The 6,006-nt window shown below is 53.8% G+C and overlaps 1 pseudogene; it reads right to left on the reverse strand.

Annotated features, from left to right (window-relative positions):
- Nucleotides 1-769: 769 nt before the first annotated feature.
- Nucleotides 770-5,443, reverse strand: LOC132597228 (uncharacterized; annotated as a pseudogene).
- Nucleotides 5,444-6,006: the final 563 nt, after the last annotated feature.

The following is a 6,006-nucleotide window of genomic DNA, read 5'->3' on the forward strand; positions in this document are numbered from 1 at the left end:
ACTTCCTCGTGGCTGCTGTCATCGTGCTTCCCCAGCATCTTATTACCCTGGGACGCGCTTTCCTGTGCTGTTCTCCACCATAAATTAGTTTGGCTTTGAGGCCAGTTCCTCCTTCTGCAAACAGGATGTTCTGGTTTGCCTTCCCGTGGGGTTCGTGGTGTTTCTCCAGGCCATCGCTGTGCACAGAGCACCCCAGGATCCACTCAGAGTGCAGTACCCTTTTACTCCTTTTTATCTCATGCCGTCAATGAAGACTTTGAGGCCGTCATGTATTTTGAGTTTTTATTTCTCACAGGAAAACATTGAAGCAGGAGTCTGCAAACTGCCGTCTGTGAGACAAGTCTGTCCTGCTGCTTGCGTGTGAATGAAGTTTTCTGGGGCACAGACACGTCCGTGCGTTTACTGTGTCTAAGGCTGCTTTTCCCCGACAACGCTGAGTCGTTGTGAGTGAGACCGTGTGGCTGCAAAGCCTCTGCCCTTTACAGAAAGTTTGCCAGCTCTGCCTTACATCATCGTACAAGAACTGATTTGTTCATGCAACAGATTATGCTCTGGGCAGGCAACAGAGATGTCCGGCCTCATGAGCTTTCCAGGGCGATGAATAAATGGAATCATTCCGGGGGGTGCTGAAGCCTGGAAAGGAAAGCAGGTTCAGCAGACAGAGAGAAGTGGGTGCTGTTGGGTGGTCTGGGGGCCTCGGGGAGGCGGTGATGCTGAACCGGCACTGGGTGCAGTGAAGGGTCAGGGACGGTGCTCCAGGCTGTGGCAGTCAAGGGGCTGTGAGGACCCTGCTGCAGAAACCGGCGTGTTCCAGGAGCAGCATGGGGTGCTAGGGAACGGGTGCAGAGGGACTGGCTCAGATCATGGATGGAAGACGAAAGATTCGGTGAGTTGAAGACACATCAGTAGAAAGAATCCAATCTGAAGAAGAGGCACAGAGAGTTAAGAAAAATGAAGAGGGCCTATGAGACCATATCAGAAAGGCTAACACGCAAGGAATTTCAACCCAAGAAGGAGAAGAGAATGACATTGAAGCCTAAGAATATTTTGAAGAAATACTGGACAAAATCCCCAAATCTGATTTTAAAGCATTCCAGTTTACAGATCCAAGAATCTCAGACCACCCCTAAGGTCCCAGCACCGTTAGGCACAATGGAAAGACCATGGATTCCAGAGTGAGGCTGGGCAGCCTCAATGCCTGCTTCTCCGTTTGCAGCGGTGAGAACGTGCACACGTCCTGGGATCCCTCCAGATCTTCCTGATTGAACATCTGTGCAGAGCCTGCCCTTGAATGGTGGCAGGACTGATAATTGACCAGTTACGAGAGAGTCCATGTAAAATGCTTAGCTCAGCTCTGGCACAAAGCTGGAGCCCCGCCCTTACGATTATGGCCATAACGTGGCCACAGCCCCCAGTGAGGCGCCCGACCCTGAGGGAGAACCTTCTGGATCACTGAGTTTCCAAATCGCAATGGGGGACGCTGGTGCGGTGAGTGTGACTCTGCTTCTATGGACAAAGGACAGGGTGTTTAACCTGGGGAGGGCCTTGAAAATCATGAAGTGGGGCCCCTGTCCCCAACTGACGGCCTTTCCCCATCCAACCCAGGCTCCGATTCCAGAAATCACAGGGCCACTGGGTCACCGTCAGCCTCCAGCTGAGAAGGAGCTTCCTGAACTGAGTCACTGCCACTGGAAACCCCAGGAAGAGACCTGAGTGGGGGACGAGGAGGAAAGACAACAGCCGCCACGAGGAAGACACCCGGGTGCCTCGTGGCCAGGACGCCACAGCCCGGGTATGAAGGCTGCCCCAGGGAAGGAGCCTCCGGACCAGCCCTATTCTCTGCCCTGGCCGCACCCAGCCCCACGCCACCGTGTGCCACGCCAGCTGCTCTGAGGGCTGCCAGCTGGCCTCCTGTGTGCCCAGCTTCTGCCATCCCTCTTGCCGTGTGCCTGTGAGCCACAAGCCTGCTGTGTGTGTGCCCGTGAGCTGCAAGCCCATCGTGTGTGTGGCCCCCTCCTGCCCCGCCCTGGGTGCCCGAGCATGGGAAGGCGGCCTCTCGGCCGAGGGGCAAGCTCCCAGCGCTCAGCCCGAGGGACCCCACTCCGTCCCCCGAACTTACGAGATCAGTCCTCACCCTGCTCTGCGTGGATTGAGGGCAAGTCACTTACTTCCTGAACTGACCCTTTTAGGTGAAAAGGTCTTCTGCTCAGCAGCTGATACGTGGTGCCCCGCGATCCCCCACCCAGAGTCTAAATGGAAACGAGATGTTCCACTGGCAAGCAGGGCTCCTCTGCCTCCTGATGGGTGGGAAAGAGCCTTGAGGGGACCTTCCGTGGTCCCCCAGAGATGCCCACGGCCCGACCCCAAGACTGTGATGTGTCGCCTCACACGGCAAAGAGATTTTGCCGACGGGAGTAAAGTAAGGGTCTTGTGATGGGGGATGGTCCTGAGTCATCCGGGTGGGACTTGGGAGAGGGGCCGGGGAGGCTCGGCCACAGAAGGGGAGGCCGCGGGAAGGGAAGCCAGATGCTAGGCCATGAGCTGAGGACGCAGTGCCTCTGGCTGAAAGACACGAGGATCAGACTCTGCCCGGAGCCTGCGGCGAGAAGCTGGCAGCCCACATCATGACTGTGGCCCGTGAGACTCCCTCCCGATTTGGCGTCCACAGCTGTGGGGTGACACTGTGTGTTGTCTCAGCCACGTGTCCCTGGCAGCCGCAGCCGCAGGCCAGTCCAGCTTCTTGACGGCGCAGCCTCGGACTTCCACCCTCCCTCCGCGGTCCTGCCAGCTGCACCATCAGTGCCGTGGGCAGAGGTGGGGGGACGAAGGGAAGGAGGAGAGCCAGCTCCCCTCGCCCTGCTGTGCGACCTTGGAGCCATTCTTCCTCGGGGGCCCTTCCTGCTGGGCGATAGGACCCTCAGCCCCCAGCGGGGGAGGAAGCCCCTCCAGCGGGTCCTTGCCCTCCTCTGGCGCTCGCTGTAGCTGATGATGTCTCTGCCCAGGTCTGTCCCGCCCCAGGCTCTCTCCCCTGGCCTGAGCCGGCCCTGTCCTCTCTCCCACGTGTGGGGACTCTCAGGCCACCCTGCCCCTGAGCGTCCAGCGCAGATTCTGGGCACCTTGGCAGCGGGCAGTGGTGGGCCTCCCTGCAGGGGACTCTGCCACGCTCCTGGTGACCCCCTGGGAGCCCCTCCTTTGCCTGCAGAGGACAGTCCCTCCTCCTCAGGAGGGTGAGGGGACACGGCACATCTTTCTCCAGGGATGGCTCTTGACCCCGGCAGGTGCGGGCCTGGACCCGTGACACATAGACCCCCTCCTGGCTTCTCCACCCTGTCTAGGGGGCTGGAGTTGGGGAGGGGCTGGGGTAATGTCCAGGGATGCAAAGTACACAGACTCGGTACTGTCTTTTTTTATTGTTTTTTCTTTCATAATTTAAATTTTGCTGGTTGTTTTGAGGCTCAGCACACAGACATTTCAATTTGTAGACAATTCTTAACGTATGTACCAAAAATCTAAAACATCATGTCGTTGTGATTCTTTTCTGAACAGTTATTCCACTGACTTTCCAGCTCGAAATCTGGAGGCAATGTTCCTTGACGGGATATCAAGTACCAATAGCTTCAAATATTGATATGCTGTGACATCGTAAGTCCCACTATTTAACAATTTATTTTTTATTTTTGTTAGTTTCTGCTTTATAACAAATTGAATCAGTTATACATATACACATGTTCCCATATCTCTTCCCTCTTGCGTCTCCCACCCTCCCTATCCCACCCCTCTAGGTGGTCACAAAGCACCGAGCTGAGCTCCCTGTGCTATGCGGCTGCTTCCCACTAGCTATCTATTTTACGTTTGGTCCACTAATTCACAGTTTAATATCACATACACTACATACTCAAATTGTCAATCGTTCACAGCACATTAACAGTTACTAGAAGAACTGGACTGCCACGACCAAAGATGTTACAGAGTGCACAAAACTCTGCCCAGGAGAGCCAAGATCAAGGGGTGAGTGGTTTGCTTTAGGAAACAATTCTACCAGAAACAACGTGAGAAGAGAGGTAATTTAAAGTGTTCAAGACATTAAATGCACAACTGACTCCAAACTGCCATGTAGTATGCTTTGTATTGTAGGATATAAAAGCTACCCCCCATCTGTGGAATGTTAAGCTGACACCCAAGACAGTCAAAGCCTCCCATATTCAATATCCCACTATTTTCTCATTGTACCAAAAAATAAACAGCAAGTGGTTTCACCCCTTAAAAAAAGACATTCACCTTCCTTCCGCGCCGACAGTGCTCTCTCAGACGTGGTGAGCATTCCTAAAACCCACCGGCCCCACAAAGAGACACAGCACAAGGGCAAGGATTCTCTGTGTGCCCAGGGACAGCGGCGTCCTGACAGAAGCAGAGTGGCTATGGTGGGCAGACCGAGCCGATTTTCCGGAAAAAGGCTGAAACTACAAAGAAGATTGTGCTGAGGCTTGAATGCGTTAAGCCCAACGGCAGATAAGAGAACGCTGGCTCTTCAGAGGTGCAGGCATTTTGAACTGGGAAGAGATAAGAAGAGAAAGGGCCAAGGGATCCAGTTCTCAGCTTCATATTTTGTTTTATTATGAAGACAATAAAAACTTGAGACTGTTTACTTCATTTAGCTTCAATTTTTTTTTTTTTTTTTGCGCAGTACGTGGGCCTCTCACTGTTGTGGCCTCTCCCGTTGCGGAGCACAGGCTCCGGACGCGCAGGCTCAGTGGCCATGGCTCACGGGCCCAGCCGCTCCGCGGCATGTGGGATCTTCCCGGACCGGGGCACGAACCCGCGTCCCCTGCATCGGCAGGCGGACTCTCAACCACTGCGCCACCAGGGAAGCCCTCAATTGGATTTTTTGGAAGGGAAATAAACTAGTGCCATCCATACAATTCTCCTTGGGAAACTAAAAAAAAAAAAAAGCATTTACTCTTAAAAAAAGTGGGATGAGGTAGGATTCCCTCCTTTTTAAGAAATGTTTCTAGAGCTACTAAAAAATTTGCACTTACAAAATAGTTGATAAAAATACTCCTCTGGATTGTACAAGAAGGGAGACAGGGACCACTGATAGGACGGGGTGTGTGTGATATTAAGCAGACTCGGCTTCTTTCTCTCCTCCTTCATCAGAGGGCAGGCTGTCCTCGTTTTTAGTTTCTCCGTTTTCTGCAGGTAAGTCTCCTTTAGTCTCTTGGTTAGCCACTTCAGCCTGCTTTCCCTTTGCTCCCCTTTTCCCTTTTGTTTGCACTTTTTTTGGCTGAAGATATGTTCTTTCCAGCCACTTATTTTACTTCATTTCACTTTTGCAGGAGGCGTTTTAGCTGACAACCCCGCCGATCTCCTCTCGGGCTCCTGCTTCACCACTGCCTCAGGGGAGCTGACCTTCCTCGTGGGCATCATGGCTGCAGGGCCAGCGCATGCCGGGTGCCTGCGGGCTGTGGTGCAGGGGGAGCCTCTGCAAAGCTGGGCTGCCTGGCCGCTGCCAGGGTACTGTCTTAAACAGCACACATGTATGGTCTCCCGGTGTGGAGGCCAGAATTGGAGATCAGGGTGTGGGCAGGGATGGTCCCTTCCCAGGGCAGCGAGGGAGAATCCATCCCCTCTTCCGGCTCCTGGCGTTTGTTTGCTGGCGTCTCTGGGGTTCCTCAGCTCGTACAGGCATCACCCCGATCTCTGCCTTCACCCTCACAACATCTTCCCTCTGCGTCCAGAGTTCCCTTTTTTTTTTTTTTTTTTGATAAAGACACCGCCATATGTCTTTGGATTAGGGCGCACCCCACTGGCCTCATTTTAACATGATCACATCTGTAAGGACATCATTTCCAACTAAGGTCACATTCAGAGGTATTGGGAGTTAGGACTTCAACATATCTTTGTGGCGGGACACAATTCAACCCACCAGAGGGGCAGCTCAAAGCTGCAAGACGAGTCCAGCCCCTCCTTCGTGCACCCGCGTGGCCGCGCCGCCGTTCCCCTTGTCCA

The sequence above is a fragment of the Globicephala melas genome, chromosome 4 (genome assembly GCF_963455315.2).
Source record: "Globicephala melas chromosome 4, mGloMel1.2, whole genome shotgun sequence".
NCBI lineage: Eukaryota > Metazoa > Chordata > Mammalia > Artiodactyla > Delphinidae > Globicephala > Globicephala melas.